Genomic DNA, 26,386 nt, shown 5'->3' with positions numbered 1-26,386 from the left:
CGTCTCTGGAAACAGTGAAATAACAGTGAAATAACACCCCTATACCATCAAGCATTTCTTAAATTAGCACCTCTATTGTGGCTGTACCTGACCCTTGTTGTCATGGAAACATGGTTTGGCTTAAAATAAATACTTCATTAATTATAGAGGACCTTCGTCATAATAGTTACAATAATGAATTGAGTATCGAAACAAAACAAAAATAAAACCCACAACATGTCATATTTGGAAAGGACATCAGCCTCATGTGGAAAAATGTTACTGTATCCATCCATCCACCCTGAGCTCCTCCTAACACTGAGCTACTTTCTTTTTATTCTTGTTTTATAAATTCGGAGATTCTTTTATTTCATATTTTTTCCATTTTCAACAAAAAAAAAAAAAATCACGTGCAATCAAACGTGCTTGTACATAAAAGCTTGTAAATACAAATCTGACTGAGTGGGAAAAATCTGCAGTGCTTTTTGTTTTGCACTTTTTTTGCACAGTAAAGCTTTTTTTTGCAAAAAGAAAAAAAGCTAAATTAATATTCTGTCAATCCAAAGAATGAAGTGCTATGTTTATAACTAGCTGAGACTGTTGGGAATTAAAGAGAAATTCAGTGATTCCTGTTCCGTCAGCGGTTGTCGTTAGAGCTCAAAGTTTCACCAACTGCCACTCAAACTGGCAACTACCCATAAAGTATGATTTCCCTGGATCTAACTGGAACTGGTGTGTGTGTGTATATATATATTATAATGAGTTAACGTCTCAGCAAATGACGTATTTAAAATCAATCTGTGTCTTGTTTTTCACTTCTGAATCTTCGTGTCTAGATTTACACATTCAAGGTAATAATAATAATAATAATTCATTTTATTTATGGTAGTCGAGAACATTATACTTAATTGTTTTTTAAATATGTTTTTTGGTAAAGTCCATGTAATTTTGTATTTTAGGTCAGTTGTACAGCATCTACTTAATTCTGCATCTCGAGTAAAGTATTTTATGTAAAATCAGCTACTTGTAGTGGAGCATTACTTGCACTTTAACACTGGTTTTCTGTACGTCAGTCAATACTTACAATATTCACTGGGGCCAAAATGCATCAGTTCAGTACAAGCTTTGCAGCCCTGCTGCTTTAGGTTCTCTGTTTTGGCCTGTGAATAGTTGATGGCTTCACTGTAAAATATAACTCGTTTCAACTTCAAAATGTCAGTTGAAGGGCAGCTTAAAATGCTAAATTGCCACTTATAGCGCTTTGCTTCAAAGTACTTCACAATGTTGCTTCTTATCCAAACACACACCAAAGGCAGTGGCTGCCATGCAAGGCGCCTACCAGACCCACCGGGAGAAACTTGGGGTTCAGCATCTTGGGACATTCCAACAGGTAGCCGGGACCAGGGATCGAACTATTGACCCTGTAGTCCGTGGACGACTACCTAACCTGCTGAGCTACAGCCGCCCCCATGTCATGTCACTTATCTCACAGCGCGTTGCTTTAAAGTTTCCCTCCTTGACTTAGATTTCTTGCTGCCTTTGTACATCACCTGTCGCTCACTTTGGATGACGCATCTGTCAAACGACGTTAAAAATGTTAAAAAGTTAACTGTAGAAACTCAGAGAACCATAGACCTTCAGTTAACATGATGCCCTGACTCCTATTGGACTCACATTTATAAAAAAGAAAAAAAACCCCACCATGATTTCATTTGATATGCGTTAAAAACAGACAGTCTACCTTGTTTTCACTGAGCTTCAAACTACAAAAACACGTCAATATTTGAAGAGCTTCAGGTCACAAACAATGCATGCTGGGAAGTCTACAAATACGCTATTTCACACCAATGAGAAATGTGTTCGCAGATCAACAATAGAGGGGTAAAGGAGTGGATGTGAACGTCAGCAGCACAGATGTTTGGGAGTGTTTGTTCCTTCTTTATCGTGACTCAAGCCAGATGAAAATCAATTCCACACGAGACGCACGTACTGTATACACAAAATGAAAGGCTTCTTTTTCTCGCTGTTTATGTGAAATCCGGTGGGCCAGCGTGCCGCCCCAACAATACAATCCAGCCTTTGGACGGGCTCTGGTTACTGCTTGATGAAGTCACACAAAAATAGCTCTGGACAAAGTGGGTTTTGCTATGTGCAGGGTTTCTGTCGGCAAAGCATATGAGCATCCAAAGTATCCCTGTGACTACACTGTATTATTCAGCAGCGAACTCGAAATAGTTCTCACTGTGTAAATGTTAGGTTTGGATGCTGTAGCCAGTTAGTCTCATCTGTCACTAACATATTTGATATAATATTACTGATGTGCCTTGCAGATTGTGCCAGTGAAACCTGAGCACTATCTGCCAATAACCAGTGTTGCTAAGTGGGGCTATTTTTACCCAAGTAAATAACCTAAATGAAATAAAGAATGACTGATGATTCAGCTTACATTTGGAGCTGCGTTTACACTAGTCCACTTTCTCTGAAGTGGGCTCTCTGGAGCCCTTCATCTGTCTCTCACACTGGTTTTAAACAACATTCTTATCTCAAGACAACAGCGATTGTGCAAACGGTCAGTGCATGTGGTGCACGCTGCATTTGCTCAGGTTCTGCCCTGTGTCCTTAAATGATCAACACTCAAAGCTACAATATGCAACTTTTCTTATACCCATTTGTTGCATAGGAACATGCTCTAAAACGTATCTTAAGGTTGAAGCCTCAAGTGACACAGACACTGAACAGCACCAGCAGCAGTGCAGACAGGTTGACTTTTAAGCATTTTGAGTGAGTCTTGGAACAGTTTTAGTAATGTTACTCCAAATATAGAGTTTTACTTCATGTAACCAGTCTTGGTATACGTACTGTTAGGTGGGTCTGACTGTGTCCGCTAACAGATGTCTTTTTACATATTACTGCTTTTTATGCCGGTCGGCACGGATTATTGGCTCTGATGACTTTGTCGTGCGAGGGGGGTTCTGACATAATCTCCCAACAGGCTCAGACTTCCCCGATCTGGGGTCCTGCACTGTGTAAAGGAACAGCCACGGAAAATCGAGCAGAAACCAGCGACAGAGAGCGAGTGGACTGGGAAACATCAGCAAACTGATACTTGTAACGGGAGCTTCCAGCAGCCTCGTTCGAGTTAAGAATAAAGCCTTATTTCCAACTCATCTCCAGCTCACACTGCATATTACAGTATGTACACCATGCTGGTTTCATTTCCTCTGCCGTGACTTCATTTACGGTTTGTGATCTCATTATAAACCAGCAAACACACGTGTAACTCACTAACATGTTATTTGATAGTTTCTTTTCATAATACAGTTGTCAGAGGTCACACAACACATTTCCTCTCACTTTCTCGTGTGCTTATGTTTTGGCCTCAGGAGGCTTTAGAAGTGTGTGGAAATACGTTTCCTTTTTACATTTTGGGAAAAGGGTGGCGATCTATGTCTGGAAGTACAATTTATAATGCTCCAAGTCCATAAAGGAAAAATGTTACCTATTTTACAAAACCTTGGCCATTTCATCTATGTAAGTACAATGAGAAACGCTACTAAAACATTCTCACAAATAGGTTACAAAATAAATAAGTAGTCTTCCTTGGATGTGCCACTATTGTCATCGTTTGCATCCTTCCACATCAACAGTGAACGTGTGAAGGTTGTAAAGACTTACAAATACCTGGGAGCACAGCTGGATGATAAACTGCACTGGACGGCTAACACGGACACTCTGTTGAGGAGGGGACAGGGTCTCTTATACTTCTTCAGAAGCCTGACGTCTGGATAAGCTGGTGAGGAAGGTGGGCTCTGTAGTCGGCACAGAGCTGGACAGTCTGTCATCTTTGGCAGAGCGACGGCCACTGAGCAGGCTCCTGTCAATTATTGACCGTCCACTGCATCCACTGCACAGCATCGTCTCCAGGCAGAGCTTCAGTGACAGGCCATGCGGCTCTCTAACTCAACTTGGGGGGTGGAAAGGTCAATGCTGACATTCCTCACTGTGCTGCACTGGACTACACACTGTACAAAATGCACCCATTTAATACTCTAAATACTCTATCTAGTATCTATCTATCCGATTGATTTATATAAAAAAAAACAGCAAATTTCTAAACAGTACCATTACTTTTTCCTGGTAATGTACTTTGTAAGTTATAATACTTTTGATCCTGTCCTGTCTCTCAGTGCACTGTTTGACCTTTGTGGTCTCATTCTGCCTCAATGATTTGTGAAAACTGATAATAACAATAATAACTGATGCCAATGGGGAAATTGTTTGTGGGACAGCTGCACCTAGAACCACCCTCCTGGGGTTTATTGACAGGTGCTCTGAGCCACAGCCGCCCCAAATATACTGTGTACACAATGTACTGCAGCTGCAAGAACTGACTGTGTACACTGAGAAAAGTCAGAGAAAATGAAATTTACTGATTTGAGCAAAGAGTTTGATCTTCTAAGGCCTTTTCTAGCTAAGTGGACTAGTTTACTTAGCTTGACAACGTTAAGTTTAAAGAAGGTAAAAAATCCTACTTATGTGAGAAGAATAGTAAATTATTTGCATTTGCATTTCTTCAGTTTACTCCAAAACAGTGTATTACATGAACTTCTAATGTATTAGCACATTGGTTTACAGTGTAAAAGAAAATTTCACAATCACTCTCATCTGTGTTTTGATTACTGGAAAAAAAAAAGTACTTGTGCAACCAGGGATACATCATCATCTTAAAAACATCCATCAGCGCTGTGCCTCCTGTCACCTCTGTAGAAACCTCCAACGTACACAGGCACAGGAGGCCTCATCAGGGAAACCAGGGTCAAAATTCTTCTATTTTTAACAAGTTCTCCATCTGGTGCTGTGTATTTAACCAATATTTCCACACGTTCAGGCTACAGGTATCCTTTTCAAAGCGATCGGCCACTCCAACATTTCATCCAGGGGTTTCATCCATTCTACTTGACTGAAAGCCCTGTGAGTCGACTACCGATGCGAACGTGCATCTTACGTCCTTCACATAACGCAAGGGACTTCACAAAGCGCGACTTCTTGACACCTTGGGAATGAGAACAGGCTGAGTATCCACATGGTTGACTACTGTGCTACAGCTTTTACATCACGTTGCACACGTGAAATGCGCTGCTGTCCCTGTTTTTATGTTACAACGCTTTAACCTTTAGCAACCTTGTATCCATCAGTTTTACAACCGACTTTACCAACGTGTCTACGCCCGATACGGCGGTTAAGACAAAAGATGCGATTAGCTTGGATAAAACATGAATGACTCCTGTGGGAATACTGAGATGTCCTCTTACATAGTGTAAAGTAATACAACATGGCTGGCTGTGGATTGTGGTGCTGTTGAATTGTATAGTGATTAACTCACATTTTGGACTCAGCTAGGGGCTTTTTATGGTTTCAAAAGTGCAAGCAAGGGTTGGCCACACCTCAGGTTTTCATTTATGCAAGATCATTCAGGAAAGCAATGCCCATTAAAAAAAAAAACAGCGTCAACAGACAACAGTTGGGCTGCATATCATTTCCTCGTGGCGTTTGAGACCGACATCCCACAGGGGCCTGACTGTCATAATGAGCTGTAAACAGGAGGGAGCACAGCTCGTCGTGAGCTCCCATAAGTGTGGTGGGAAAAGTCTCAGCATCATGCTGCAGAACCCAGTAACAATAAACAGCAGGAGAGGAGATTTGGGGGGGGGGGGGGGGGGGTTCAGTTGCACAATCTTTACTTTATAACATTTTAGACAGGTGTGTGAGTGTGTTAACAGAGGCCCCTCACACTGTACAAAAGTACAAATGTGTGCATGTGTTGCACACAAGACCATATCATTGGGATGGGATAACAACAGCAAACCGTCAAATCCCTGTCCTCTTCCCCTTCCATATTCTCTGTGTATTAATGTAGAGGATCAGGAAACTACAGTGCCTGAGATTATGATTCGAGATGAACTGTACAAAAAAGGAAGTGAAACCGATGGAACTTGGAAAAAGCACCACACAAAAAGGAAATGTTAGTCACATTATTAAGAGGAACAGAAAGTGGAAGAGACAAGTGAAGGATCTCTGTCGTACAGAAACAAAGGGATATTATTTGATATTTTCAGGAGACCGAAGGAGGAAGAGGTGTCAAGAGAACAAGGGAAGAGAGAGGTGGATAAAAGAGAAGGATGAGCACGAAACAGATCCAACAGGGAAAACTGAAGGAAAATGCAGATTTTACGAAGGCAGATAGTAGATGGGACGGACGGAGCTGGAGAACTGGCAGAAAAGTTACACACAATCAAAAAGGGATAGAGCGTAGAATCTGCCACTGAGGATTTCAGTTCTTCGGGTCCTTAAAAATAAAAACGCGATTTAGTTATAAATGAAATAATACGCTTGAGATACTAAGTTGATTCTACTGTGTAATTAATGACATTCGGTCTTTACAAATTTGCTCTGTTTAGTACATGATTCAGTTTGAAGAGTGAACATGAAGTTCAATTTGCAGCTCGAGCTGTTGGCATCATTTGGTATCAAAGTCAGTACAATGACGACACGCAAAGCTGCTCCCAGTGAACTCTGTGTGTGTCTGTGTGCGTGTGTGTGTGTGCGTGCACGCGAAGCTGTTGGGACTGAAGGCGTAGCAACCGTCACTGTGGTTGACAACGTTGCTGCTGGAAAGAAACACCTGTGACCTATTGTACAGCGCCGACGTGGGTTCCTAAAACTCAGAAGAAGAGTCTCAAACAATGCATGCTGGGAATTCTACTAACGTCAGGTCAGTGTGATGCGGAAAGTAAATCTATAGATTTTAAGTTGAATTAGCTTGAAAATGAACCGTGGCTGCATGACAAACACACAGTGGTGCTGCAAAATGATGAGCAGATGCTGTGGGACCGTGACTCCTGCTCCACGCAGGCCACAAACTCACTGCTGCAGTTTTGTACGTTTAGCCTCTGCTGGCATTCACAACTGTTTTAAGACATAGGGTTCGTACACTTGAACAAAGATGCCTATTGTTGAATTTCCACTGGACGCTGGCATGTTTGTGTTTGTTGTGACCTACACTCAGTACGGAAATCTTGAAATTGGATATTGTCCCAATACCACTTTGTATCAGAGATGCTTTACAAGTTACAAGTGCAGTGCACAAAGGCAGGATTAGGCCCGATGCCTGATTCTAGTGGCATTGTAAGAACATCCCTGTACAACTGAATAAATACATTTAAAAAAAGGTTGCGGCACTACTACATGACTTCATGTGGGGAACACGTGAGCCTATAAAGACAAAGTCGTTCATTAGTTGCAAAAACCTACATATTCTTCTTTAATAGGTAATAAAGAGTACAAATATTAATACAACTGAGCCACAGTTGTTTGAATGAAAGGGTTTGCTGAAACCATTTCTTATCTCAATTATTGTCAGCGGATACAGCTGAATAAATGAAAAGTGCTGCACTTATCTCACACATATCGCCAGCGCCATATTGCAAAATTGCACCCTGTAGCCTTTTTATTCAAATGCGATTTCATGCATCATATGTCCTCAAACAGATCTGCTGTGCGTTTGTGCATGTTCTGCTCCTTGCTCCCTCACTCGAGTGTCTCGCCTGGGGCCTAACGGAGAGATGCTCCTCTGATAATCGCAGCGTTTGGTGCCACTAACACAACATCTGTGCTGAGTGCGCCACATCTCTGCTGTGTCGCGGGGATGCAGGCCAGCGGCTGTAACGCCAGCTCTCGTGTTACACGGGAGACAAATGAGCTGCAGACGCTCACTGACGGAAGCCACTTCACACACCTAAATAAGGTGTGTCGTGCTTGTAATGAAATTACACCACTGTGAGTTATGCCACCGCTTCCACTAATCCTCTAAACGCTGAAATACTCTGCACAGAATATGAATGTGGGAAACACATTTGCGGCCAAAGACTGAACAGTTCACACATACAGCCAACTATCACAGATTTCTTGTGCCTGACAGTCTGAAAGTAGGGCAAACCTGATGACCGAGCAAACTTGGGGCAAAACACGTAAGGACTGGTTGGGAACTTGGCACTTTGGCGCTGTCCTTGTGCCAAAACAAAATCAGAAGTTACTGTAGGTCTGCATCGTTTGTGACATCATCGGTCGCTGTTGTAAATATTAAACATGTTTTAAAAAGATCTTTGTGAGATCGACTGATAGAGATTGGGTCTTAAGACTGGAATCTTTACACCACACACACTTAACGACTGTCAGGGCTGACAGAGCCAGTACGGTACCGACCAAGGACCAAGCGAGTGTCGGCCTTTAGGTGACTTCACAGTAATTTGCACAAAAACGGGTTCAACAGTGTCTTACTGAAAAACCGGATTTCAGTGGCTGCTCCACGTGTAAACCCACTTCACTGCTTCTTTGTGCACAGTGAGAAGCAGCCAGTTCTGGTGGAGTTCATTCACAGTCGGCCTCCTCCGTGGCTCAGTGACAGAGCGAGCAACAGAACAAATTACTATGTTCACATTGTGCCACAGCTGTTGTTTCAAAGCTCAGAGAGAAATCTCGACACCGTGTGAAAGTATGTGTGAAAATAACTGAAACACATGTTTCATCCTCCCATCCGCCCTGCTCTGCACAGGTGTCTGTGTGTCTGTGTGTGTGTGTGCATGCAGTCAAACACACGCCTGAAACTGGATGCATACAATGTTTACAGTGCAGATCACTCACAGTAGCTTAGTTTAAATCTGGGAGGCCTACAAACCTACACTTATTAAAATAAAGTTGTGTTAATCAGCTTCTTCACCTCTTCAGCACTTTGTTAAACCCTCAGTTACAGAAAGTGCTGACAGACAGTTGTCACCAGCAGTGCAGCTGCTGCCCTGGGTCACAGTTATTACAACAATCCATCAAACTCCTAATCCTTTTACAGGTGAGTCCCGACAGACAGTGACCTCAGATTAGATTACAGTGAAGATGATTGGGTATATCTGGAGCAAACAACCAGACTGTGTTATTATAAAGGGCTGGTCTCGAGCTCGGCAGTCGCTTTGTTTTGTAATATCTTTGGAGTAAAAGGCTCTACTATGGCATCTGACTTCAGCGTCCCTGCCGGGTGGGAGTCAGCGCTGTGCAGTGTCTCTGTAAGTCATCAGCTGGGGCCGTGTCGTGCAGTCTCACCCTTGTCATATTCGTCAAGCTCAGCAGGACAGCGTGTGTCACGTGGAGCTGCACTACTTGCAAGGAAAGGTGACTGCAGCAGAGTCTGAGGTGTTTGTGGGTGTAACACTGTCGGTTTCAATCAAGACCATAGAGACATGTTGTCCCTGCCTCCCAGTGCTTCCTGTTTCTTCTGCACTTTGATTTATCGATGTCAGAATCAGTTTCGCACACAAGCAATATGACTCCAGTTTTCAGTGGGACACACTGCACTCGCTCACACACAGATACAAGAGCAGGAAAACTTGGTGATGCTATGCTGTCAATGCTGTCAATGCGTGATGAGCACACACACACACACACACACACACACACACACACAATCAATTTTGCATTGCATTCTTTTGTACGCTAACAAATTCAAACTCCAAATTCAAGCTAAAGCTTGACCCTCCACTGTAGCCTGACAACCACTCGCCGTGGCAACGCACCTGTGACCAGCCCACTTGCCTCTTCTGCCGTAATCGGTTCAGCGGCCGTATTGACCGTCTCCTCCGACGTGTGCTCTCTTTCCTGTGCAGCCTTCAGGCGCAGCCTCTGAGCACGTTCAATGCAGGAACATAGAGGCTTTGCAATTTTTAACAGTTCATAATGTGTCAGTTTTTCCACAACTAACGATTATCTGTAAAGGAACATGTTACACATTGACAACATCAGTAAAAATAATAATCAGGACAGGATGTGTTGCTGGTGGTGCGCAGTCCAAACATGGTGTGTCACCACAGTACATGTTAGACAAGATGACGGTGCTGCTGAGAGCAGCCGAGAACAACAAGTGAAAGGAACCACATGATAAGAGCTTCCAGCCCGTCGTCAGCAGCTGAGCTGAGTCATGAGACTGCAGCCCGAGGACCCACACTGTCATCATGTGGCCCCCTCACCTGTGTGTGTGTGTGAGAGAGAGAGAACAACACACACACACACACACACACACACACACAAAAAAGTTTTGTCTATGGAAAATCTGAAAATATGCCAGAGCTCTTCCATCCAAACTGCTGCTGTTCAATTCCCCAAACTTTTCCACGACTTCCCAGATTTACACCTTCCCCTGTTCACAGCCTAAGAATGTTCTTGCTTCCTGCTTTGTCACGTGGCATCGCTGTGAGAAATATTTCAGGAATTTACAGTGCCGTGCCAGACCGGGTAACTCACTGCGGACGACATGTCACTCTCAGAGATTAGCGTCTCTTTCATGTGCCCCACTTCCTGGTTCTATATCAGGCACCAGGGAGCCAAAACTCTATCAACCAGCTCCTTTACAGCTACACAAAAACGCGCATAGTAGCAGTGAGAAGCTCTAATCATTAGAGAGTGAATGAGATGCAGTTATACGTGGAACACAGACGCTAAGCTGCCTAAGTGTGTCTGGATAATTTATTCGTTAAAGGAGGAAGTCAAATGTCTTCACTTCACCACCCACACACACTCACCAGGCAGAATTGGATCACGGTTTTGCCCGCCTCCTCCGTCTACGCCGGCGTGGCAAAACAATGCCCACATCACTGTTTGCAGTCTACCCAGGACCATGTCATCCACCGCACTGTGGAGCAGGGCTGGAGAACCCATGTACCACCTTGTTTCCCAACTATCCCTGCAAGCGATCAAGTAATCAGAAGCTGGAAGGTAAAGTTTGTGCAGCGCTGTGAACTTTGAAGGAAAATGGCTTTTCCATGCTAATCTTACAGGGAACCCAGCCAGACGCCACAACTACTTTTAGCAGCATCCAAATCCACGAAACAGTCTGAGATCACAAAAGGCACGAGGGGCTGCATTTAGTTGTTGTGTGTGGCCTCATACGTGGTCAGTGTGATGATGAAAAGCGCTGCAGGCTCCCTGCACCAGCTCATTACTGTGGTAAGCACGTTTTGGGTTTGTTGGTAACTGGACCATCGCACTCTGCAAACAGTGGACGACCTGTTTGCTGCAAGAAAATTTGTCCCGAACTTCAGGTAGATGTCATTCAGGTTTGACATTAGAGACATAACCCTTCACATCCCTGCTGGGTTTGTAGGCAGTGAGGTTTTGGAGTCCATTAGCTTAGTTATTGTGGCCAACACTTCCACTGTCTCACTTCCCTGCTGCACAATAATCCCAATCGCGTCTCTGCTGCCGGTTTTCATGCATCTCTGAGAGTTACTAGTTTTCACAAACATTTGGGACAGTAGGATTATTTACATCCTTTTTTCTCAGTAAACTATTTTTAACCATTGTAAAGCATTTTAATGGGGAGTTCTTCCTTATCAGGGTCAAAGGTCTAAGGACAGAGAGTGTCACATGCTGCACACATCCTGTAAAGACTAACACACACACACACACTAAAAGGCCCAGCATCTTATACAAAACACACAAGAGTGTTTTGATGCGCTTCAACCAGATGACATTTTCTATTAATATAACGAGGATATGTTGATAGTTAACGTAAATAGCAAGACACAAATATGTTGATAGTACACATATCAATGCCTGTCAGGGCAGCTTTGCCATCATCTGTGTGTGAATGGATGAACGAGAAACAACACTGTAAATTAGCATCAGCTTTTTAAAGCCTGCGTTCAGTCTCTCACAGCACTTGGTTAAGGTTACAGAGTGTTTGTGGAACAACTAACAGTGAGACTTTTATTATCTTTTAAACCAAACCAATTCTTACCAAACAGCTTTGGTCACGTGGAGCTCGCTATACACGGGACACATTCTGTGGTCGTTGGTGTGCTAGTCATCCACCTTACACGCCCGACTGATCGATTTTGATAGCTTCGCTTTTTTGACATTGCAATGCCTCTTTGAGTTAGTGCCTTTTTTTCCATTCATCCTAAGTCCTACTTTGTTGTCTTCGGTTAAGCACTGTGCTTGTTGAGGTTATATAATTTTTTTCCAGATCACAAAACATGCCTGGCGTTAGTGAAAAGGAGAACACTGCTGACTCCTGCATGTCAACATTTTCTTTATTGTACGTGCCAAGCGCCCCAAGACACTGAGCATGAACTAGGTCTGCCTGCACAGCTGCTATACTGCAGCTCCAATGTTGTTACAGTTTGGGAAAAAAAATGCTCAACAGCTCGCTCAGTCCCATCTGTCTACTCACGCGAAGGAGCAGAAGAAATGACGACGGGAGTGCGGTGGAAGCAAAGAAGCGATCAGAACAAGAAAGACACAGCCAGCGGGACGAAAGGAAAGTCAAAGGTTGTACTAGACACTTAATCCTGTATGTTCATTTCGTGCTTGGGTGGCCATGTTCGCCATGCACGTTCAAAGACCTCACAGCCTCGCGGCTCCATCTCCCACCCACAGGGAAAATGAATGACTTCAATAAAAGTGCCACGTTTTCCTGTCAGGTTTCCCGCGCGGAGCTTTATTGCACATCTTAATTTGGCCTTGATCAGATCACCAGAGCTCGTTACTGTACATCTCCGAAGGAATGAATGAGGCACTTTGAGTGTGAGTGTGCCTGCGTGCGCATGCGTGTGTGTGTGTGTGTGTGCAGATGACGACCTTCTTTGCTTTCTGGAGTAGCCAGGATACAGCCCATGACGTATGATGTGTGTGTGTGTCTTTGTAGCTGAGCACCTGTGTTGCTGTACTGTACCTGAAAGCCAAGTGGACGACAGCCCAGTTCTTGTTATTGTTTCCAGACAGTAACTTCTGCCCAATTTGAGAAGATTCTTGGAAAATCCCAAACATTCATTCTACCTCGTCTGTCACTGAGCTATGTTGTGAGTAAATGCTTTACTTCGAAGACGACCTCACTTTGTTGTACCACGCTGTTTTGTTCCCACAGCTGGAATAACAGTTTCTATTTTTCTACCCTCAATATGTTCAACCACTAAATTCAGACCACATGTTGGGAGGGGGCATTTTATCTTTCATTTCTTTTGTTTATTTCTTTAAAATGCACCCATTGTTATTCGCTAATCACAACCAGCTGAACCCACTGATTCCCACTAATAGGTTACAACAGATTGTGACATATGGTTTATGGATTCTGTATATTCAGCTAATAAAATATGCAGAAGGTCATTCATCTCAATCATTTCCTGACTCTGCCTGATGGAAGTACATATATTAGAGATCTAAATACTTCAGTTCTATTCACATTCCCACATTAAAACCAAACCTGTTTTCGCTCACTTGTGCAGTGCATGTGTGAGCTTTGTTCTGGCCCGTGTCTGTGTGACGCGCTGGTTTATAAATGTCCTCGGCTGCTCGCTACACCTCAGACAAATGATATTCCAGTGGAGGTTTGGATGTGAAGGTGTCAGCAGTTTTAATGACAGGCTGCAGAAAACCTCCACTCATTTCTGAGGCACAGCCTGCCAGACTAATCCCACTGGGCCCGTGTTTGTGTGTGTGTGTGTGTGTGTGTATCAAAGGCACAGAGAGAGAGTATGCATATTACTGAATTGCTGGTGAGTCGAGGATGTTTGTTAGTGAGTGTGGATGGGTGAATGTGGGAGTGTGTGTATGGTCATAGGAGCTAGAATGGCTGCCCAACAATACACACACACACACACACACACACACACACACACACACATGCGCGCGCGAATAAAAGTTGTGACTGAACTTATAAAACATGAAACCCACTCAAACAGCTAAAACCAGATTAACTACATCAATTTACTGTAAAACAACGTAACAAAAACTGTGGACAGATGTTTTTTTGGGTTGTCGTGCATCTTTTTGTCATCAACACAAAACAGTCGCTTTGACCCGTTAAGGTCCATGGACCTGTCCCTGGTTCTCCTGTTTAGTAATCCCAGACCATTCTCATTCCAGAGACGTCAAAAAGTGTGTGTCGTTGTCACTGTTTGTAGCGTTTTGTTTTTACTGGTGCGTCCAGTACAGACGCCAAAGTACAAAGCGGCACAATCTGACGCCTATGTCAGCGATGAGAACGCGTTGCTAATCCATGACAGAATACGATAACTCAAACCGTCAGGTGGGATGAATGTTAGAAATGATGGCGGGTATTTGACTACAAGAGGATCCGAGTAAAATGATCACAATAATCTATGTATAAAAAGATTGTAATTTCACGCATTGCTAAGTTTAATTCAGCTAATTTCAAAAGCTAAGGACATTTTCTCTGAGTGTTCAAAGTCTCTGAGAGGGTCATGACTTTGTTAAGAGATACAGTAGCTTCAGTCATTTTCTATAATAACCAGTGCTTAGGTGGGATCTAGCCTGTCTCCTTTGGGGGGGCAGTAAAAAGGTCAGAGGCAGTAAACATATGGTTAAAGTCAAAGGCTTTTTCTTTTGACTGCATGGTTTCAATTGTTTGCACGTGTGGATTTTAACTCTACAGCTTAGAAGAAAGACAATTATTTCCAGCATATCTGATCCTCCAGTAATAAACAATGAATTTAACTAAAGGTGCTTTAACTTCATTTGGTGCTTTTACCCTCAAACCCTTTGGACATGTTTGAAGCAGTGAAACACCTCTGTGACGAACCTTTTGAGCAACGTGGATTCAGCAACAAGATTTTGAACATTTTGCCTTTTGTCCGATGCTGAAAAGATTCAGACCGAGGGAAAACACAATGTACAGCACAGAAGAAACAAAGTGATAAAAAAGCAAAACAGTATCGTTTTCAATATTTCTAACACTTTTTTTTCTCGGCTAAGAGAAAAGTGCACCTGTGCCAGACCAGCTCCATGTGGCTGTTTTGCATTCAGACCACTGGTATCACTATCTGAGAGGCCCACTCACCTGAATATCTGGCTACATTTGCAACATACCTGTAGCATGATTCAAGCATTAAAAGGCATTAAATCCGGCATTAAACTGTTTTCTACAGCTTTGTCCTGCCAGCATAGTTTCGTATTTTAAACAAAGTGAACATTTATGTTTATTTCAATGTGACAAAAACACTGAGTGTGGCTGCAAGTTAAACAAGACGAGACGTGAGGAGACTTCCGTTTCTTTTTGATCCAAACAGCTGACAACAGTGCAGCAAAACGAGTCATCAAGGCTAGTTTCTATGTCTTTGCCAGTGCAGATCGTGGCATCGAAGGCACTGCCCACATTAGCGAAACCAAAACTGAATAAGAAATAGGCTCCACTCGCCCTTCATGTCAATCAGTCTGCAGCCTAATCCAATACCTGTATAGTCATGAGAACTTTAAATTCGACAGAGGTTGTAACAACGGGGTTTGTTCTCACTGTTGGGCTGATTTCTTTCTCTATTATTTTATTTTTCTCACTTTTTAACGACCAGATTTCGTAATGTAATTAATAACAGCTGGGTTTAGTCATATAGTGTCATAACAGAATTTATTGTTTGTTAGTTTAAGAAGCAGCGTGTGTGTGTGTGTGTGTTTTTGGTGTTTGTTTCAGCCAAGAAAGACCCCTGTCACACCCCTCTTCAGATCTCTACACTGGCTTCCTGTAGCTGCTCGCATCAGGTTCAAAGCTCTGGCTCTTGCTCACAGGGTGGTTAACTCAACAGCTCCCGCTTACCTCAACTCACTCACTCAAGTCTACAGTCCTTCCCGCCCGCTGCGCTCTGCCAACGAACGGCGTCTGCTGGTCCCAGCACCGCACAGAAGACACCAAGCAAAACTTTTTAGCGCAATGATCCCACGATGGTGGAACGAGCTGCCAAACTCTGCACGCTCAGCAAACTCTCTCCCAATATTCAAAAAACTGCTGAAAACAGAACTCTTCCCCGTCTTCCTATGCACTTAAATCTATATTAAAAAAAATATAATAATCCTTTCTGCTCTTTCTCGCACTTGCATCTCGCGAACACTTTTCTCACAGGACTTTGCTTTGATGTCTTCTCCTTGACTTAGATTCTTGCTGCCTTGTACCTCACTTGTAAGTCGCTTTGGATAAAAGCGTCTGCTAAATGACTAAATGTAAGTGTGTGTGTGTGTGAGTGTGTGTTTTTGTGGGTGAAGAAAGCGGAGGTGTGCGTTTGATGCCACTATGTGTCTGTTTCCTAGGCCACTTCTTGTTTTGTCTATTTTCATTTGAACGATTGAAATATCTGATACTGATACATGCACACTGACACATACTAATCATTCAGAGCAATCATGCTGCAGATAACAAAGACACACAAAAGTGTTTCTGATTGCAGCGGGTTAAAAAAATGAAACACAGCTGACAGCGAGGGGCCTACTAAGTGATATAACTATACCCAACTCCTTATTTAGTGACATGGATTGATGCAAAGTGAGCATGCATGTGCAACAGTGACACTGTCAGTTATTTTCAATCGAAAAGCAAAAAATTAGACTTACAACATCTTTTTGCATGGACTTATTAATATAAAAACCGAGTAGAAATTCAGAATGAGCAGCAGAAATAAGATGCACAATACAAAAAAAAATCAGATATCACTCACTGCATTTACTAATGATTGATATCTTGCAAAAGCCTCTATTGGGACCATCTGCGTCTGTCTTTCAAGAGTCAAAGGTCGGATGCCAAACTATTGAAATTGTTGTCTACGGTTCCTGTGTAATTCGCCATGACCTGACTCTACTACACACACAAAGCTGCAAAACAAACACTGTGAGTGAGGATGTGACATTTAATCTAAGAAAACCATGAATTATTAAAGAAATAAAATGCCGGGAACTCAATCCTATATGCTTGTCTCATACTGTAATAAAACAAACATGGATAAGATGCAAGTTATGTCCAATGGGTCTGAGCTGTTGGTCACAGGATCAAGGACACGGACATTGATTCTGGCAGGAAAAGTGAAAACCTGCACCAAAACAGAGGGAAAGCGTGAACAACAGAAAAGCCTTCTTCAAACTAAGAAGCCTCTCAGTATGACTGAGTAGAAATTGAATTTCATAAAAAAAAAAAAAAACATTTACAGCAGAGAATCTGTTTGGAGGTGAACGGCTGCCACATCGGAGGAGCTCTTCCATTCTCACCACCTTTACCGCTCATTTCATCGTCTCCATCAGCTGCTGTGTGAGAAATTACTCACTTGCACAATTATAAATATAGCCACTCACAACAAATACACTGGGTGATCTAGATGCATTTATTTGAGAAATTATCACGTTTCCTGTGGTTGTTTCACACTAGAACCCACCCAGTGGTTCGCTGGTTGTGTTTAAGGTTCAACGCGAGAAAGCAGCAGTAAGAAAAGCACTTCTTTTACTGTAAATGGACGTAATGTATGAAAAAAAGTTGCAGAAGTCTCCCTGAGACTTTTTATATGTCATTTAAAACACTTTTAGCTGGTTCAAGTTATTTCAGATGAAATGATTGGTGATGATATGGATTAATATCTGTTCTGACGGACAAGTGTGTAGCACTAATGGATGCATGGACGTTGTCTTTTAACACGCTGTATAACTGCACTCAGTTTGCTTTTATTTACAATAAATGTTGATGGAAGTGTTGTAGAAATAGAGTTGATCATTTTGGTTTATATCTGTAAGTTTAAAAAATGAACTACACACTTCTGAGGAATCAATATATCAACTTGATATTTTGAATGAATTAAATAGCTGTGTATGGCGTAAAAGTCAATCAATCAATCAAAACTTTATTTATGTAGCACTTTTTATTTAGATTAGTGCAATTCAAAGTGCTTTAGAGAGGATCGAAAGTTGAAAGGTAGTAATTAGAGCTGCAGGTAGAAGGTTGCAGGTTCAAACATCTGACCGAGACCCTTCTGTGTGGAGTTTGCATGTGGATGTGTTTCCTCCCACAGTCCAAACACACGCATGTTAGGTTAATTGGTGACTGTAAATTGCCCGTAGGTGAGAATGAGACTGTAGGACAGCGAGACCGACGCACAAAAATAAAAGACATGTCAGACAAGTTGACCTGCTGTCTAAGTGCTTTAAAACATGAGTAAGAGAATTTTAAAAGGAACACGGACGCTGCTTGTACTGACTAAATGCAGTCCAGAGCCAAACGTTGCCGTCTTATTTTAACTGCATTCAGCTTTGTTTTCAGCGAACGCCATCAGACTAATACCAACAGACCTTAACGGTAGTGATGGTGCAAACAGCCTGTGTTTCACCTGCATGGTCGACTGATCAACTGTGACTGTTGCATGGAGGATAGAAAACAGCCTAAAACTGCCGCCTCACACTAAGTAACACAACCGCACACACATCATCGTGACCTACATCAGAAGGACATAACCAAACATAACTGCTTCTAAATGTGAATCCTCATGTAATTGGGCCAAACGGCAGGAAAAAAATTATCTACGCTGCTTTTTCCTCAGTCACAAACTGTCATAGTAATTTTGCCCATATGCTAACAAACTTCAAACAAATGTTTCAAAAGTGTCAATGCTTTTTGCTCAGTTGGTCTCAGTGTGTGAAGCGTAACTGCAGCCAAATTAATAATAATTATTATTTTTATTTGATAGTTTGTCTGTACTTCCTGGCACCAGCGTTAAGCCTTAACATACAGGGCCTGTCCTGTATGCAGGTACTGCAGAGCCAGATAAACGCCGTCACCCGTCTGCGCCTTTCAACGGGACGCACACACAAAGCGTGATCAGGTGTTTCCACAACTGCTCAATTAAACAAATATATTATACAAGAAATGATTTTGTACGTAGGGCCCAGTCTTCCTCGCAGACAATGACGCGTCCTAAAGGGTCAACCTGCACCGCTTGTTACATCCTTTGGTGTATCATATTGATGGCGTTACTATCGGACGCTTGCTGAATGACTTCATATACGCGCAGAAAGTGTGTTGGGGTTGAGGAAAACAACTTCACAGTCAGGGCAGGTTACAAGATAAATTACAACTGCTCCAAACAGTGAGAACACACACACACTTCCTTAATATGGTAACCACATCCGCCACATTGTGTTTCGATCAACATTAAAGCCCACAGCGTCTCAGAGTAGAGACATTTGAAAGTAGAACATATGGCAGAGCTGCTGCTTCGGGTTGCATCTATGTTCCCCGGTATTCAGAAATTTATGCCTCATCATTGCTTTAGGGTTTTTTCACCGGCAGCTCAGCCTGTCTATCACTGACGTAAACGGGTAACCTAAACATCAGCACGTAACGCAAAGGGACTGGGACAAGTCTGCACTTTTTGACACCTCGGGAATGAGGATGGTCTGTCAGAGAGCAGCTTCACCACAGCTGTTCTTCTTAACCACTAAATGTCTAAATGCTCCTGAACATAATATGCTTCATATTACCGGTTATGCAACAGGTCAGAAGCTACTACAACTTTTTTTTTTTAATTTAGTTTTAGCTCTGTTTTGTCAAAAAACAGATCCCTGATAATGTTTTTGATTGAATGATTTGCTTTATTTCAGGCTAGAGAGAGAGAAAGACTGCACATTTCATCCATATTCACATTAAGCATTTCGATGGCACAGTTAGTAGAAAAATAACACGGTAGCTTGTCAGTGTGTGGTTTTTCTAACAGAGTTGCATTTTAATGACCACTCATCTCAAGTCTTGCCTGTATTCTAATAGAACAGGCTACAAGTCTTCCAGCTGATACGGTCTATTGTCAGGAGGTGGAAGGGAGAAATCAGAGAGGGAGCAATTAGACGAAATTGATCGATCAAGGGAAATTATAGACATTGAAATTGCATTGGAAATAAGAGACGAGAGAGTAGTGGAAAGAGAGAGATAATGTGAGAGATGGAAAAAAAGGGGGGAGAGGGGGGAGAAGGGGAGAGGGGGAGAGCCAAATGGACAGAGATAAAGGGTAATTTTAGATCCAAGGAAAGGGGCCGAAAATGAGCGAGAAGAAGAGGTGGAAAATGTGAGCAGGAACATGGGGACATCAGCAGGATGGAGGAGACCACAGAAAGAAAGGGACAATAAGGGACAGTAAAATAAAAGAGAAGAGGAAGCTGGATGGAAAGATGGAGCTTTAATGGGAAGGAAAGGAGGAAGACAAACAGACAGAGGGTGAGATGGGTATCGACCATCTGAAACTGCGCTAATGGCAGCTACAGGTGCCTCTGTCTCCGCACTGGAGACAGAGACACACTGTGTGTGTGTGTGTGTGTGTGTGTGTGTGTGCGCACATGTGTCTAACAGGGCTAACAGTGTTTACAGACAGACGGGAGTGACGTCTTCGTGTCTCGGGTGCATTCAGCAGTTACAAAAACGCACAATCACACATGCACGAGTTCGGTTTTGTGTTTAAATCTTTCAGTCGGCCTGTAGGTCTTCAAGTTTGGACCATCGCTTTATTTCGCCTCCTCTTTACAAATGCACCAGCAAACCCCGAACTGTAACCGACCTGCCATTATCAGAAGAGAGGCTGGTTTTAGGGAGGATTCACACGGAAATGTGACTGAATAATGAATGTGTTAAAAGCCAAACAGACACCACAAGTCTGCACTTGGAAGATCTGGAAAGTTATCCAGAACGATGCCAACTGTTTTATCTCTTGTTGCTATAAGCACAGGGGACGTCATTAGCAATTTATGATTCGCTGATGCAAATCCAGAGCATGTGTGTTGCAGCAAAACTTCAGCTTCAAGGTTTTCTTTTTCCTGCACCTTTCTTTTCTGTCCGAGTAGCATAGCGGTCGAAAAATATTCTAAATTTGATCAAACACGGGAAACACCAACGAGCAGACAGAGGAGCCGGCAGGGAAGTGATTGGATAAGAGAAAGCTACGCGATTAAAGCGCTGACAAAACCACCAGAGGGTAAATGTGTCTGTTTTTAACTGGAGACCCGTCGCTATCCACTTTTCTGTGCGCTATTTAGCAAAAGTACGACAGAGGGAAACCTGCTGATTTGGGGTAGTTTCAGAAGTCAGTTCTTCATTTGACACGAAGAACTTTTAGCTGCAGGCTACTGGAGCCTCCCACCAACAATAGTGCAAGAAGCAGTGAGGCCACTGTTTGCAGTTTCTTTCATTTCTGCATAAATCGGCCAAAAAGTCACAAACATCCACAAATGCAATATTTGTAAGCTGATAAAACACAAACAATCAGTGGTGATCATTGATCATTGATTATTAAAAATACAAAATTGCTGCGGGCTTCTACTGCCACTAATCATCAACTGCACTCAGGTGTTGGAAGACCTGGAGTCCAATCAGTTAATTGAGAAAGGATTGGTCTTTTAGAACTTAAAGCAGTGGTTGTCAATAATGGTCCCCAAGGCCCCTCTGCCCTGCTTGTTTTCCAACTAGCCCCCCGTCCTACCCACTTGGATCAGGTGTGTGTTCAGCCAATCAAAAGCTAGAAGATACCAACTCACTTCGTCTCCCCGTCTCTCATCTAGACTTAGAATAATCCCAGGTTCAAATGTTGCGTGAATCAGTTTTTCCGTAGTCGTGTTTGAAGCTTGAAGGATTAAAAACTGGACAAACTGTTACTGCAACACATCATGTTACATAAGCAATGACAACTTCATGGGCCGTTTAACGTTTGCGTTCTACACCTGCTGACTGCTCGTTCTCAGACCTGATCGTCTAGTTTCTCAGTCTTCTTCCTAATTTCCTGTGAAACTACAAGCGAAAGCTGGCAGCTGAAGCACATTCTTTTGGCAGGCCCACATCCATTTATTCTGACCTGAATCTAATGATCTTATTGTGCGAATGAATTATGCAACTCTTTGACTTGTGGGATGGGAGAAGAAACTGGCTGGTTTTAAATGTCCCATGTCCCACAGGAAAGCTTTGGTCACGAACTGGAGCTCATTTCCGAGCTCACAAATCATTGTGTTCTGGCTATGACAACGCACTGAGCACAGGTTGGCAGGAGGTGTTGTTGCTGATGTGAATGAGTCCTCGACTGTGGGAAAACTAAAGCTGCAACACCCTCGATTAAACTCGCCGGCACAAAAACAACAGCTCCGAGACCTCCAATTATCCGCGGAGCTGCACTTAGCGCCGGACTGTCTGCGGGTGGGTGGGTTGGTGGGTGTCACCCAAACCAGTCGCCTTCACTAATGAATCACCCTCCCAATTAAGGCACCAGAGTCGTGACACCTCTCGGCATCTTCGGAACAATTATACAATTAGGCCAATTGTCGAGCCTGCAGGGCGACATGCACCAAAACATCAGCCGACCGTGAGTTTAGCAGTCAACTTTCTAATTTGCCTCCGATAACTTACCTGCCAGATTTATCAGTCCGGCGCTTTAAGCCAACAGTTACTATTGTACAAGAAGAACATGGACGTCACTATGTCTGAGTGTTTTATTAGGTTAGAAATGACACACTTTAATTAAAGCTGCAGTATTAGTAACTGCAGCCTTTTCAATCTTTATTGTTTTAGTACTTTTGATAGATTTGGACAGATTTAATCGATTGCTCATTTGCAATCAGCAGCATGCATGAGGACTGAATTTGGTTGATGTGAATGTCACCCAATCACAGACAGAGGAGGGCAGTGAGGGCCTTCACTGAGCGGATAAACCTGCAGGCCGAGTGAAAACAGTGGCACTAAAAGTGGCAGGAGAAAAAATACAAAGTCCGCATTTTGATTTGTCAGTGTTTTTTGACCTTCCTGACACAACCCTCCACAATTCCTACCGGGTTTGGACCGGCACTGCACAGCTGGGGATGGGAATGGGCTGTTAGGGGTTCAGTGTCTTGCCCAGAGACACTTTTGACATATAGCCGGGACCGGGGATCGAACCACTGACCCTGTTGTGCGTGGACGACTGCCTCATCCCATGTCAATTATTCTTTCATTAATATCAATCGATAAGCTTGTAAAATGTTTGAGACAGAGAGCAGTGAATTGTTCCAGGGCATGGCCTTCATTTCAACCATCTTTACTGTCGAATGGCTAAAAATAAAGAAGTATTGGATCCGAATCAGAAACGGCTGAAACCTAATATTGAACCAATCAGATTAGTATTGAGGCCAAACAAGTGGATGGGGACATGCGGGTGAGTCTCATGGGTCTGATCAACCTTATTATAGGAAACCATCTGCAACTGTCCACTTAGCTGAGACATTTTCTTTGTTTTAGAGTAGATGGAGCAAAAAAAAACAAGTGGGAATTTGGAGACAAACACACCGTCAGCTGGCTGCATATAGTCTGGTTGTTTGCAGCATTTCCTGCCGCTTTGTGGCGTAAGATTGCTTAACGCAGCTTCCAACTGAATGGGCTAAAGGCGGTGGACTGCAGCTCCCGCAGCCTGAAATCTGATGCCTTGTTCTGATGCTGCCTCTGGCAGATGACAGAGTAGCTCATTTCACGAGGAGCCTGTTTCCACACATTGTTTTTCCTATTCACACCCCAGTAGCTTGTTGCCCATACATCCGCTGTGGAGTGGAGTGGAAAACAACTCTCTCTTCTCTGTATGTGAGCTGAAGGTGAAATGGAAGAGAAATAAAATGCCTGACTCACTCGACACACACATACTGTAATTTTGTACATAAATAATACATCAAAATGAGGTCAGAACACGAGGCCAGAACCAACCGGTCCCTCAGTCAACCATCGCCCGGGGCCCTATTCATTGCAGGAGCCTCAAACATCATCTCTCCGTCAGTCCAGAAAAGCCACCTGGTGGGATTTGAAGCGGAGTAGACAACGTCACAGCGTTTCACCAATTAACAGGATCTCACACGCAATCGGTGTTGTGTTATTTGGTGTGGTGTGATAAAGCCGAATTCTCCAGGCAGGCTAGCTGTTAGCATCGCTCCCTGCCACTGCAGCCGCTCAGGCCTTTAATCATAGTGATTACTTAACCTCGGAGGCTCTTAAGTGCTGCTTATCAGAACTCCTCCGGAGAGAAATTATACCGTCGCTGCTCTTTCTTTCACATTCACACCCCGAACTCCTTTTTTTTTTTTTTTTTTTGTCCTCCTGTCCTCTCCCCTCCATCTATCACTCTTCTCTCCTCTCGTCCTCTCCGTTTTTATTCTCAGCTCTCTCTGCCCTTTGAATTCAGTGTCAGTCCATCTATGGGGATTGATTAAATACTGACGTTATTGAAAACTACAAAAGCAGACAAGCTGGTGACTAAAGAGGGAGGAGGCGTATCTTTGTGGGTCAGGAGATGGGGGTCAGCGGTGTACGCGTGTCGATTGGTTGGGGGGGTTGGGCCGTAAGAAACCAGCAGGTAAATGAAGACGGGGCTCGTAGCTGACCACACTCATCCTTCAGCCTTCAAGGTCAGAGCTAAAACTGCACAGATCCTTCCTGTGAGGTCAGAAATAGTTCAGTACAAGGGATGGAAGAAGAGATGGGGGCTCAAGGGAGTGGAGAGGAGAGGGCCGCTCAGCTGCAGTGACGGACAATAAAAGGCAAATTCTGCCTTTAATAATCCTATTATCATGCAAGGAGGGACAATGTGGTGGCAGGGGGGGGGATAAAACCAGACTCACTGAAAGCTGATGCCCCCCCAGAGATCACCGTCTCTCCCTGCCTGACGTGGCTCATGTGCTCCATCTCCCAACAGGCTGTGTGCATCGAAATCAGACTAAAATTGCCGCTGTCCTAAACTTTTCCTCCAGAAGATACCAATCGTTTCTATACAGCAGGAAAGTGGTTTTCAAAGTCTGCATTTTATTTCTGACCCACATTTGCACTAAAACCCCTTTGACGACGTCACACACTTTAGTCTTGTTGCAGACTGGGAAACAAAGAGGAGAAGCTTCACTATGTGGAGACCTGCAGCGTCATCACTAGCCCATGTTTGATTGACACATTTCAAACACGGAACCACTCGGCAGCAAAACGAGGAGGAGATTTTTATCACCACCAGCAGGTGAATGCAGCATGACTGCTATGGTTAAAAAAAAACAAAAAAAAACAATCTGTTTTCTAACTTGCAGCCATGTCAGTTTATTTCTGAGGTATCTTGCCGACAATCATCCTTCCTCGCTTCACAGGCTGCTTTGCACAATGACTAGATTGCTGAATTGCAACTACATGCATAAAAGTAAATAAGCTAAAAGTCCAACAGACACATGTTCTAAGATCCTTCCAGCTTGGTTCAACATACAGTAAACGACAGATTCCTGGCATTGAAACGCCACTCAGTCTTTTTGGCTTATTGCACAATAAAGCTGCAGGAATTCAGTGACATGAGTGTGTAATGACGTTTTTTCAGACTCGTGATTTTTTTTTTATTTTCAGCAGCTTCTTTTTTTTTCATTCCCTGAAGCTGTGAAAGACACACAAGTGCCGACTATACTGTAAAATCAACGCTGCCAGCTCAGCTCGCTTTCCATTCAACTATTGCAAGTTGACTTGGTTTCTGCAACAAGTTAATGGGAGCAAAGGCAGCGAGCCTGCTGTGTGAAGGGTGGAACTGATGTCAGATGGAGAATACAAGCAGAGAGGGTTACAGTTTTTTTTTCCCCTCACGCCTGACAAAAACACTTTACCAGTTTATTATGTAGAGGAACAGCTTTATGTTTTAATAATAATAAAAAACTATGTGAGAAACAATGTGACAGAACACTGTTGGATGTGAATAAGCTGACTTACTGACCTGCTCATCCCAGGAATGACTGGAAACAGATACATCAGATAGGTATGTTGAGCCCATATACAGTTTGTAGTTTCGTAATGCGTTTCGTGTGTTGATGTGTGATTGTAATTTCCTCATATTTGCCTCAACTCACCCAGAGATCTCTGCAATTGTTGGAACCCTTCCATGAAAAGAAGAAGAAAAACTGGCAAAGAACCAAAAACTAATAATTTGCTTTGGATTTACCTTCGTGTGTAAATAATGCAACGAATGAAAGTGATAGAAAAGCTGGTTCAACTGGAGAAAAGTTTGAAATCATTTAAAACCCAAAGCAAAGTCATATTTGGTTCCTTGATTTAAGCTTTTTCAATTCTTTTTTTTTTCTTGAAATGTTACCAACTACATATATATTTAGTATTTGTCTTGTAAAAGTACCTGCAGAAACTGGCTGCTTAGCCTTGATTGCCAAGCAGAACATTTTGCAGGTGACTACCTGAAAGTACTGCTGGTGTACGCGACCCCCTTGCAAGGGGACACTCGGTACTTGCCCCTCCGTGTGTGTGTGTGCGTGCGTGTGCGTGTTTGTGTGTGTGTGTGTGTGTGCGTAAAGACGGAGAAAACGGAGTGAGGAAGACACAAGTCACAAAGCTGCACTCACATTCACGTTCCCGTGTTCCTGTTGTCGTGTCTCCCCCCGAAACCAGCGCGTATCCATCGAGAGAAAAAAAGTCCTTTCATTCCATTGAAACCCGTCCGGGAGCAGCGTGTGATGGTGCTGGTCCGGTTAAGGAGGCTCCGGAGCGCGGAGCGGTGTGAACGGAGCGACGATAGCAGGCGAACTGAGAGAGAGA

General features: G+C 43.2%; 1 protein-coding gene across 3 annotated transcripts in view; it reads right to left on the bottom strand.

Annotated features, from left to right (window-relative positions):
- gpr4 (G protein-coupled receptor 4) overlaps positions 1-26,363 on the bottom strand; it is a 42,431-nt gene extending 16,068 nt beyond the window's left edge. The window contains exon 1 of one of the 3 annotated variants that reach the window (XM_067507983.1): positions 26,194-26,363. The gene's annotated coding sequence lies outside the window, so the exon portion shown is untranslated. Of the gene's footprint in view, positions 1-12,754; positions 13,038-15,628; positions 15,991-26,193 lie in introns of those variants that run through there. The other 2 variants (XM_067507984.1, XM_067507985.1) reach the window with 2 other exon arrangements.
- Positions 26,364-26,386: the final 23 nt, after the last annotated feature.

This window comes from Channa argus, chromosome 6, assembly GCF_033026475.1.
Source record: "Channa argus isolate prfri chromosome 6, Channa argus male v1.0, whole genome shotgun sequence".
NCBI lineage: Eukaryota > Metazoa > Chordata > Actinopteri > Anabantiformes > Channidae > Channa > Channa argus.
The sequence above is the reverse complement of the archived record's forward strand: the minus strand, read 5'-3'. Positions and strand labels throughout refer to the sequence as shown.